Raw genomic sequence first — 12,866 nt, 5'->3', positions numbered from 1 at the left:
CCTTTTAGTTCTGGGGAAAGTAGTTCTGGGGGCTAAAAGACCGCGGGACTCTTGGTCAAAATGCACCTCAAGTAAGACATGTCAGAGCTGGTTCTGATATTTATACTCAAATGCCAAATAGCTCCAAATGCTAGCTAGCTGCCTGAACCATTTTTCCACCAATCTGATACTGTATTTTTTTTACATATTGTTTTGATATAATAGTAGCAATTTAGCTTTTTTTTTTTAAATGTCCAGCATGTTAAGTCGATTAGTGTAAAAAGTCAACTTTATTTTGGGGTTGTACTACCATGGATGGTAGCTTAGGAGCCGTCCTGCTGTCTGTTGTTGTTGGTTGTTTGGCTAAATTCAACTTGTCATAGCTGTACCTGATACTTGTACTCTTCTAATACTACATTCTAATTTAGGCAAAAAAATGTATTGATTTTGCCGTGGGAGACTTTTTATGTTGTAAGAATTATAAAACATTCACAGTCAGTTGTTTTCAACATTTTTGAGATTCCCTTTGTATAACCAGAATATTTAGAGCCTGAGGTTCTGGAGCTCCATTAAAAATCATTCTAAATCTGTGATCGTATAGAGCTGTGTCAATAGCCTCTTAAACATTGCAATTCCACAACAGCGCTGGAATGGTGTTCTGCCATTGGTACGCCATTGTACTTTCACATTGATCCCTTCAACAGTGTAATGTTGGTGTCCCAGTGGAAAGAGGAGCTCCACGTACACAGTCACTCAGATGTGTATGTACACACAGTAGTGTTAGACATACACAATGCCACGGTCTGCCCCTCAGTCTGTCTCTGTTTGTACCTCTGAGGGAGGATCAGAGGCGGAGCGACTTTGCCCTATCATTACGCCTCTGTGCGTTACACCTTGCAGACGAGGCGTAACAGGGATGTAAATATCCCGCCTGGAAACGGCAGGATAAGCGCTCTATGATTTTCTATGTAGTGATATTAGTTCCATTGTACAAGTATTTGATGCACTTACTGAAATAAGTTTCTCTTCCTCCCTTAAATCATACTTATTTTGTGAACACTAGTTGGATGAAGCTGCCTCTCTGCCCGTCTCCACCAAAGTGCTGCACCATCAGCAGAAGGCTACAGTCTGATCCTGCCATTAGCCATCTGGGTTTCTGGGCTGCAGCTGCTTTGATGTGTTGCACAGCTCTCCATTTCAGGGCCAACAGCAAAAAACCTCAACCTTCCTCCTAAAACTCACCCCTAACCCTGTCTACCTCTACCACCACACATACATTAGTAATACACACAGCACAGTCAGAGCCTGCCAGACCTGCGGCTGACCTCATTTGCTGAGTTCAGCCCGGGTCATCTGCTCTCCATCTTTCTTTCATCCCCCATGATGTCCCAAAGGGCAGCAGCTTTGTTCTGTGAACCAGGTGTGGAGAAGTTTTTGTCTGCTGAGGTCAGGGAAGCTGTCACAGGAGATACAGGTGTCAGATAGAGAGTGATGCAGATCCAGCGTCTCAAGACAGCTGCTTTAAAGTCGACTGGAATACAGTGCAGATTGTATTTTCATGGTGGGCTGCAAAAGGACATTGAAGAAAATATCATAACTACATATTGTTGGACCCTAACATCAACACACTCTTAGAAAACTTGAACCTACAATTACCTCAAGAAATGTACCGCTCCGTTGTCAAATTCAACAGCTTAACTGTCCTCAGATCAAATGGTAACTTCTGCTATTTCTCCACAAGTCTTTTTCTCTTTTCCTACTGTAGGATCATACAACTTTGAGATCAGTGTGGAAATAATGTATGAGTTCAAATTTTCATCTTTGAAAAAAGCATTGTTTTTTGACGCCATGTAACCCTCAAAATTTAGGACCATTCAGTCTGACGATGCATTTAACATATTCTATTATGTTTGGTATCAAGGTCCCTTTGAATGTTAAACTGTGTGTGCTGGGAATATATCCGAGGGACTTTGGGCAGAGTTCAGGACAGACCAGGCCTCTGGACTTTGGACTTCATCAGGCTCGGAGAGCTTTCGCACTATGTTGGAAGAGTATGGACGCCCCATCTTTGAAAATGTGGATAGAGGAGCTATCGGGCAGCATTGACAGATTTAAAAACAAACAATAAAATCTTAAAATGAATCCTAAAATGAACAGGGAGCCAGTGGAGGGAGGCAAGGGTGGGGGTTATGTGCTCTCGCTTAGGGGTGCAAGTTAAAAGCCGAACTAGCTGTAGGCGTACCAGGGAGGCCTGGTTAGCCCCTACATAAAGTGCGGTACAGTAGTCCTGTCGAGTCGAAATAAAAGCATGTATCACTCTCTCAAAATCATTAAAAGATAAAACCGATTTAATCTTAGATAAAAGCCTCAAATGGTGAAAACAAGATCGGACGACAGAGTTTATCTGTTTATCTAATTTAAAATCACGATCCATTATGACACCAAGATTGGTTACTGACTGTTTCACGTAAGGTGAAACAGTCAGTAACCACAGCCAGTTTCTAACAATAAGGAAAAGAAGAGTTACCCCCAGAGACATTGTAAAACCCATGAGTATCTTATGTATTATTAAAGTGTTAAATATTAATAGCACTCTAGTTGTTCCTTCTTTCCTCTTGTGTCTCAGGTACATGTTATTGATGGAAGAGGTTGTCTCTTCTCCCCAGCAGGGAGCATGTAGGCCCAATGCTCCCCATTACAAACTCTTCCTCTTCTTCTGCGTCCAACTTTTTCAGCAAAACCCTTTAAGGGAACAAAAGTAGACAAATATTTAACGGCATTAATGGAAGTTTACCTTGTTGAATGCACACATCTCTGGGTCCAATTTGTTTTGCTGCCTCAGGCTCACATGGTGCCAACTCCCTCTCCGGGGTGTGTTAATGTAGAGGTGCTGACGACCAGGCCTGGCCAACACGTCCTCATTACTCATGAGAAGCTGATGAAGGTGCCCGGACGGGACATCGTGAGTCCGATTCAAGCCTCGATCGTGATCACAGTGGCAGATATTACAGCTCTGCCTTCACCTCTCAGCACGACTCCATAAGAACCTTTCATTAGCATGAAGATGGCCACTGACACATGCTCTGGCATGAGTGCTGCAGTGATTAGACAGGAAATAAAGTATACGTGTCCATTCTGGTTATTATCCAACAGTTTGGTGACGCAGAAAGGGAAGATGCTTCTCAACAGATTAGGACTAAGAAGTTTGCCCAACAGAAGTACCACTGAACAAGGAATTAAAACTTCTCCTGGGCTAACTTTAGCACCACGCAGTCTTTGCTTTTTTGAGACTTAATATACTTTAGAGTCCTAAAAGGGTTACAGTTGCTGCAGTTGCCATTTAACCACATGAATTTGGGAACATTTGGATCCCCACACTGTAAAAACTGAAATCTAAGTAAGATTGAATATCTCAGATGTGGATGAAATTTGCATATTTTTCGCCTGATAAGATCATTTTTCTCACTAAGCAGTTTTTATGTTGTGAGTGTTTCACTTGTTTTGAGTGTTAAATGATCTCAGTAAGATATTACAGCTTGTTACTGAGATATTATGACCTATATTGAGTAATACATGCTTGAAACTAGAATATCAACTGTTACAAAGCTGTTTCATCAACAGTCACAAGTATAAAACTGCTTTTTCAAAGTCATAATTTCTTATTTCAAGCATGTAAATGACTTTGATACAATTCTATCTCTTCACACAATTAAAACAAATAACAGCCGAATGTAATCCACAGTTTTATTTTCAATGAAACAATAGAAAGTATGTACTTCTATATATTAGTACAGTTGGCACAGTACTGTCAACTGACACTTAATATTTAAACATTTAACATTTCAAACTGTTTCAAACAGAAATAATTACATTCAGATTAGTTCTTCCAAATTACAAGGCAGAAAATGATCCTACATAATGAGAAATATATTCTTAACTTTTGTCTTTCCATCAAGAAAAGTAAATTAGTTTTTAATATAACTTTGCTGGTTTCGAGAAATGTAAGGCCTAGTGCATGTCATTATAGTAAGATAAATATGGCAAAGAATGGCATTAGGGTGTGGACTTAGCCTAATGGTTAAGTTGAGTGCCCATGAAGCGGTTGTCCCGGGTTTGAATCCAGCCTGTGGCCTCTCTCCCGCATATCATTCCTCCCGCTTTCCTGCACTATCCACTAGAGCTGTAGTCGGGCCTTAAAAGTTAGACCGGAGCCAGACAGAATTCTGCCCGAACCCGAATGACCTAGATTTTTTTTAAAGCCCCGTTTATAGCCCGACTGCCCTGACATTATTCATTACTGATCTGGCTAATTTTGCGAGTTTTTGGTAGGTCTGTTGATCATCCACCAGCTGAAAACATCAGTTTCGTCTTCCCTGACAGTCGTTTTAATGTAGCGAGATACCTCGTCGTCTTCCTAGTCAGCTCGCTGTACATTTTCCCACTCGTCTAAAGTCGCTCTTTTTGCTGGAGGATGAGCGCGCTCGTCTCTGGAGAGCTCTGGGTCTCAAGTCTCCACATCTCGTCCTGCACCTGCAGCACCGTGCATATCTTGCAGAAGAGTGAGGACATGAGCATGTACGGCCTCCCTGTTTGAGTGTGACAACATTCTCAGCTGGTTACATTTTGGCCAGAGGAATGATGCGATCTTATAGAGGTCCTGTATTATCACTTTACGCATGAGCCAGTGCTCGTGCTGTTTACGCACGACTGCTTGCTGAGGGGAGTCCAGATTCACCTGACCGCTCATTTACCGCGTAAGCCCGACCCCGACCCGAGCCCCTTTAAAATGATAGAAATTATGATCGAACCCGACCTGACCCGAGTCGGGTTCGGGTTCGGACAAATATCTTCAGCTCTACTATCCACTGTCCCTTTATCTACAAATAAAAAGTGTAAAAGCCCAATAAAAATAAAAAATAAAAGATAATGGCATTAGCATTTACTTGATTTAAGAATATTTTTCAACATATTGAGAAAAGAAGTCTCATATTTTTTTATTTCTATCTAAAAAAATACACTTGTTATTAGTAAAAAATAATAATTTAAAGGTATTTCTGTGTTCATTGAGGTTAGATATTTTTAGTCTTGACAAGCCAAATTTTCTTGTTCTGTTGGCAGATAATTTTTCTTAGTCAAAGTAATATACACCAAATTTTTGTATATTTTTTTCTTGTTTTTGAAGGCTGGCTTTTTGTAGTGCATTAACGCAGGATATTGCACTTCTACCTGCTAACATTTGGGTTTCAAAATACAGGAGGAGGTGGTAGCGATAGTGATTCTTGATGAGTGATGCGTCTGACTCAGGTTGACCTTTTTGTTAAAAGAACACCATTACCAATGGCGTCCCACAGCCCATAGGAACCCTTCCCCTGGAAACTAGATATCAGATCTTGAGATTTCACATGTAAAAAGATCCTGTTGTATCACACTGTTTTTGCAGTCTGCATTTAGAACAAAGGTTTCTCTGACTGATGAGTATTTTATGCCTCATAATAAACTCTTGTTGTCGACTGTAGTAATAATTTCACACTGCTTGGACAGTTATTTATTTTTCAGTGCACACTTACACGTTGTAACACTGGCTGCCATCTGGCCTTTAAATCAGGTCGTTACAAACTAATTGGTCAAAGTGCACGCAGGAGAACAAGGGAGGGAATTCATCAAGACATTTGATTAATTTCACAACATAACTATAAAGCTTTATTCACTCCAGTGACTAATAATATTGTATGCTAATAAATAGTAGCTGCCACAGTAATGAGTCAGGTGTTTCATGTAGACTTGGAAGGTATAGCTGTCACCTCTGTAGAGTGCGGTGTAGACAAGTAGCTACTTTTTTTGGGAGGGGGGGGTTCAGACACCCAGCACACGCCGGGACCAAATATGTTAATGCGAGCTGTCCAAGACATGCCAGCTCTGTTTGCAGACTCAACGCTAAACTGAGCCGACGCTGCACTTCTCTTCAGGCAGCACTTGATGAAACAGGTTGCAGAGTGGTGATGGACACATGAGGTAATTATTCTGCTTGAGGTATGATGATTAGGCATAGTGGTTGAATACTCATCGCGCTCAGTATTTGTGGTGTTGTTTTGATGGGCGAGTCAGTCTGTTCTCGCGCTGGCCTCGCTTGTTTTGTTGGCTGACGTGCTGTCGTTAACTCAGGTCAATCATTTGGTTTGAAACTTTTCAGAAGTTAATTTCTCTGCTCTGAAACATTTTCAGCTTGTTGTGATATCAAAAAGTTCTACTTCTCCTCATAAAACATCTTTCTTGCACACCATCTCAATTTTTTTTTTTCAAAAATTGAGTGTAGCGTTTCCAAAAAGATTTTTCCAATTTTGTTTAGAAAATTTTTAAAATGGAAATGAAAGATTTTCCTTTTTTTATCTTTATTTTACTACCTCACTTTTTGTATTTCAAACAGATTCTAAATCCGATTATGTCACTGTGTTTTCCTTCATTCTGTCTCTACTCATCTTCAGATTTTTCTGCTGTTTAGCAGATATGAGCTCCCTTGTAGGCTGCACGGTGGTGCAGTGGGTAGCGCTGTTGTCTCACAGCTAGAAGGTTCCTGGTCCGAATCCCCGGCCAGGCAGGTGCCTTACTGTGTGGAATTTGCATGTTCTCTCTGGGTACTCTGGCTTCCTCCCACAGTCCAAAAACATGCTCACTAGGTTGATTGATCACTTTGAATTGCCCGTAGGTGTGCGTGAATGGTTGTCTGTCTCTCTGTGTTAGCCCTGTGATAGGTTGGGCGACCTGTCCAGGTTGTGCCCAAAGCCAACTGGGATAGGCTCCAGCCCCCCATGACCCCTATGGGAATAACAATCAAGATAATGGATGGAGGTTCCTCTGGATCTCTGCCTTGGCCTGCTGCTGTGGACATGCCAGACTCCAGCTGCTACAAGTACTACGCTCAGTCTCACCTCTCTCTTAATCTCCTTTTTCCCTCTTTCCAATACCAACTCAGTCGAGGCAGATGGCTGTCTAACATGAGTCTGGTCCTGCTTGAGGTTTCTGCCTGTTAAAGGAAGTTTGTCCTTGCCACTGTAACTTGCTAAATGCTGCAAAGTGTTCTGGTCATGGTGGATTAAGATGAGATCGACTTAGTCCTGTCTGTAAGATGGGTCTGGGTCTTATCCTGTCTTGAGGTTGGGTCTTTGTTCATCATATAACATAGACGGTCTAGATCTGCTCTGTTTGGAAAGTGTCTTGGAAAAACATTTGTTGTGATTTGACGCAATATAAATAAAGATTGATTGATTGATTGATTGATTGATTGATTGATTGATTGATTGATTGATTGATTGATTGATTGATTGATTGATTGATTGATATGACTCTAAGAAATATCACTTTTCAACTTTTGTGTTGAGTTCTCTTCTCTTACTTGTTTATCACAGCAAAAAAACTTTTACATTCTTTTGTCAATTTGTCATTTTTCATCTTTTCTGCAGAGCAAAAGTTCTGATTATCTTTACCAAACACCTTTTCATTGAACACATTCACTGACTGAGGGGACTGACCTCGAAGCAAGCTGCCTTTAATACTTGTCTCTCTCGACTTTCAACTAAAATCTAATAAAAACTGGTAGCGTCTCATGGTTCACACAAACACTTTCAGTTTTCCCTCCATTTTCCAGATGAATGAACCTCCTTCGGTCCACTCTTTACATCATACATCACTGGAGGATCACAATGCTGGTTTGCCTTCGTGACGCCTGTGGATCAGATTTTTGAACTCTCACAAGCAGATTGTAAACATCTCAAATTTGCACCACTCATATGTATAACTCACTCCATTCGTGCCCCACAACTCGCATCATTCGTGTTGCCATGAAAAAAGCTTGCGTCTAATCATGACTTTACATGTCATTCCTGCACTTGACACATTTTTCCACATCTGGTGTGAGTACAACATCAGACCCATTTCTACCTTTCCTCAAGTTTTAACTCTCACTTTTTCATTTAACATCTCATAATCTTCATAATACACCACTCTCTTGCTTTTCTAACTTTTTCTCAAGTTTTCAGCCTCTTACTTGTTCCTGCAGAAATAACTCTCAAATAAAATATATAAATATATTTTAACCTGTGTTATTTTTAACTTTTTCTTTAACACAAAAGAGTCCTCATTATCCAGACGACACGCCGCTCTCTTGCACCTTGTCCCCATCTCTCCTTTCTCTCTTTTTTATTTTCCCTTAAAAAGTTTCTAACAGTATTGGAGTTATCTTGACCTCTTTTCAACCTTGTGCATTAAGAACAAAGTCCCGGAGAAGACTAGATGAAGTAAAAAAAGTTTTTCATCAGAGCTTTTGTTTGGGATTGAAAGTATTTATTATTTTGAAGTCCCATCCTCTCACAGGCTTTAGCTTGCTTATACATAGACTGTGAACACACCAGCACAACTGCATTATAGCAGCTTTTTTTTTTTTACACACTACTCAGTTCCTAGCTGGAGGCTGTCCTCCAGGAAGGGAGTGTGTTTTACATCCAGTACATGCAGTCTCCTGCTGTGGCTTCCAGGCTTTACTTCCTGTAATCTGTCAGAAGCAATACAGGCTACATTATAACATGGTTTAACTTTTGAGGTACAACTCAAAAACGCTCCCCATGACTCACAATCCCTCGACTGGGAAAGACGCACAAAACCTCAGCATCACACACCTCAGCTTTTTTTCTACACTTGCACAATCAAGGTCAGATGTTACCTATTCTCCCGACTCACAGCTTTGTAAGCTAAAACTGCAGCTGCACTCTTTTTGTGCGTAAGCAATTTGACTATCAAGCAAGTTCAAATGTACAGTGTCCTTGTGTGGATTTGCATATTCAGAGCATTTTAGTGATTTACAGCACAGAAGCAATTAAAGCAACGGATGTCTTGAGGGTTCCCACCTGCGTTGAACCCCAAACAACCCTTTGATCTCTGATAAGTGGCTGCATTCATATTGTCAGACCTTATCTGAATAGATTTCAATTATTTCTGAATTCATGCAGCATCACCAAAAGAGTTGACGAAGCATCAGCAGCAGGAGCAGGAGCAGGAGCAGTCACTGCAGGATGTTGGATAAGTTGGATACAGTGGATCTCTCAGGATGTGTGCTGTAACACTGCCCCCTTATGGTCACAACTGGAAGATGCTTAAAGAGTGTATTTGTGTGACTTGTGTGTTTCTAACCTCACACATTCAGGGGTCAGTGCCGTTTGTCTCGTCTTCCAGGTGTTGCATTTGTAGGTGAACACAAAAGAAGACGTGAGCTGCAGCAGAAGAGTTGGATTTGGCTTTCAAGGCACCATCTGCCTTCACCTTATGTGTTAGTCCTGTGAGTCACATGCATGCAAAGACATACAGCCTGTCCACTGAGGCGTTCTTCCAGCTTCCTCAACCATGTAAATGTGTTTTATTTTCTGTGTTCTTGGAGGGAAAGACGAAGGGCATCATACCTTGGTTTCCCATCTGCTACGAGGGAATATTAAATCAAACGTGGCAGCAGCAGAGCCAAGAAAGTCATCCAGGTCTGTGTAGATTCATCATTGGAATTGAATCTGAATGCCAATATAGCGACTGGATAGTAGTTTGTCTCTGAATCGAGCTGTTTTTGTCGTGTTTCATTTCAAAACTCCCTCACTTTATTTATCACCTCTAAAAAAGGAACACCTGAACGCCTCGTGTGTCATTCACTGCAAAAACTCAAAATCTTACAAAGTGAAATTGTCTAATTTCTAATCTAAATGTCTTATCCCACTTGATTTAAGATAAATTTACTTAAAAAGTAACATTTGAGCAAGATAGAGGGACTTGTTTTAAGACAATGCATCTTAAATATCTTGTTAAGTCAAACAATCTTAAAATGATCTTCTTTTGAGTTGTCATTTAGAAGAAACAAGGTTTATTTTGCATTTCATACATTTTTCAAACTGCCATCTTATTTGTAGAAGACAGATAATCTGGATTTAAGACAAATAGTTTACTTGATTTAAGTCAATGCATTTTATTGAATAATCTATCTGAAAACAGCTCCATTGATAAAAGAAAGAGAGAAAGGAAAGTAGTTTTTTTAAGGGTGGGCTACAGTTTTCAGGCACTGATTCTTCTAAATCAGATAAAAATATACATCCTCAAACTACATGCACACAATGAAAAACCTACTTTTGAGCATAGCTGGCTTATCCTAAAAAACAACATGACTGAATATTAGTATATCCAGCTCACTATGAGAAGACATTATATCTTAAAATGCTCAAATTAAACTTTGTAATCTTATTTCAAGTACATGATGGTCTCTCATGATGGTGCCGCTATAATACAACTCAAATTAAGGTGAATATATCTCAAATGAAGAAGTTGACATGAAATGTATTAGTGCAAAAATCTTTTTTTGAGTGAAAAAATACTAATTGTTAGCATTCCTGGCTTATTCTGAGACACTAAGCTTTAAAATACTGGTAAAATATTGCTTAAACTAAGTTTTCTCTGCTAATTTTAAGATCACAGTTTTCTTAATATTACATCTTATTTTAAGAAATTTTACCAAGCAAATTTTCACTTGTTCTATTTGCAGTTTTTTTTTTTTTTTGCTTATTTCAAGGTAAAAGTACCCTGAAATACGTTTTTCTTTCTTGTGTTTGGAGGGGCATTTTTCCAGTGTTCTTGTCAATATTTTTCCACACTGAGACCTCAAATCGCCCCAAAAGCATCCAGATCCACATTAAGAGTTATGACTCTCAGGTGTCCATAGTTTTATCACTAAAATGAAATGGCAGCAGCCGTCGCTGGTCTCGTGCTGCTGTTTGTGATTGTGTTTTTGCGACCTGAGCGGCCTTTTGGGAACAACAACAGGGAACATTTAGCAAAAAAAATTGAGTGGAGCTGACAATAACTGCGTTCACGTACGAGGCTTCGTTGGTTATTCCAAAAGCACAGTGCAGATAAGGAAAAGTGGGCTGTTATCGGCGATCATTGTCAGAATAAACATTTACATTTTATATCTGCTGCTCCTTTTTGAACATTTAATTGTCGCTCTAAAATCTACAGATAAAGCATGAGTGCTTTTCTTTTTACCTCCCTCAACACAAGGGCATTTCTGGATTATTATCTGATTTATTTTAGTCGATGCAGCTTCACAGGCCGAGCCAAGAAAGCAAAAACCATCTGAAACCCAGAGCACCTACACAATCTATTATATGCCTTGGCACCACAACGGGGACTGTGTGTTTATTGCGTTTATTCTCTGACAACAAAGAGCAGGAGAGGCTCTGAAGGGGAGAGAGTACAAAGACGAGGGAATCAAGATGCTCTGAGTGGCCCTCACGTCCTTGTTGACGTTGACTGTCGGCACAAAGCTGTTTGTGTCCTTCCTGTCTCGGTCTGGGTTTCATCGTCGTCTGGTTGCTGCACGTTGTACCTGCAATCAAGTGGGCCTTTTAAGTCAGAGGCTTTGTTCCTTTTGCATTGTTGAGTGTGAGTTAAATAGCCGTAAATGCAACCTCATGGGAAAACTTAACACAGTTCTTTTTTTTTTTTTTACAGAAGTGAGCCAAAGTCTGTAAGTCTGCGCTAACAGTTAACATTAGCATGCTATCAAGGTCACAAAAACCTTCTAACTGTAGTGTCACATTCAAGTTCCCCTTTATTTTCCAAGAGAGTCCTGGCCAAGACAGCAGCATTCAAAGTTTCACACAAACACCAGACATGAACAAGTCCCTAGTGTTGTCGTCAAGACCACATTAACTGAGACCAAGATATGTCCGAGACCAGAGTGCACCGAGACCAAGACAAGACCAAAACATTTAGGGATCAAGACCAAGACCAAGGCAGGGCAAGACCGAGACAAGACCAAGACCATATATATCAATGAAAAATCATTATGAGAGTTAGCAAAATAAAAGACTTCTGTGTATTTAATTTAAGTTTGCTTTGAATACAATTAACTACAACAAACAAGGTTTGGTTTGGTCTTTGTTGCCTTTCTTTTGACTCCTTAAGTTTAGTTTTTTTCTCTTATCACAGTAATGACTTGGACACAGAGTGCATCAGTGGTGGTCTCGACCGGTCTTGGTATAAAATACAGATTCCGCCCAGTCCGAGGCCGAGACAAGACTGAGTGAAAATGCTTTCGACTCCGAGAACAGACCAAGACCTTGAATAAGTGGCCTCGAGACCGGTCTCGAGACCCAGACTGGTCTCCAGTACTACAACAATACAAGTCCCCATTACATCAGTCAGCGCTAAGAGGGCATGTTGACTCTGTTCATTATCTTACTGTGTTAGCTAACTAACTAGCAAATTAATTGAAATGGCACATTCAGTATAATGATGCTAAAGTAGCCTAATGAATAGAAGGCACACAACAGCATTTTCACATTAATTATGCTAACAGTCATGTTTAAATTACATACTTGGACTATTATCTTCCTTTTGTACATTTTCATGCTATATGCCTATTAGCGTTAACTCAATATAAAAGCAATGGAAATAGAATTGTCATAACAAAAAGGCTATTAGATCTTCTATTGTTGTAGCAGATGCGTGAACAAAACGACAGTCTAGCTTGATAGTCTGAGGCTCGTTTAATGATACAGCCCATCTTTATTGTATACACTTTAAGACAACGTGACACAATTTTAGGCAACATGATGGTTGACATGCTCACCAAGTCAATATTAGGCAACACAATCGTCCAACGGCAACATCCATTGTTGAATCTTCTGTGACCTGTCATCATTTACACTTAAACTGTGGATAAGTAAGATACGGCCACCTGTTAGGTTGTGATTAAATATCTAAAACATCTTAAACATCACTAATCTCAGTGTATGGTAGATCAATAACTAGCATAATATGTTTACAGATTAGCCCAAAGCTTCATGCTAACTTTAGGGAAC

The sequence above is a fragment of the Notolabrus celidotus genome, chromosome 21 (assembly GCF_009762535.1).
Source record: "Notolabrus celidotus isolate fNotCel1 chromosome 21, fNotCel1.pri, whole genome shotgun sequence".
Classification (NCBI taxonomy): Eukaryota; Metazoa; Chordata; class Actinopteri; order Labriformes; family Labridae; genus Notolabrus; species Notolabrus celidotus.
Note: the sequence above shows the minus strand (reverse complement) of the source record.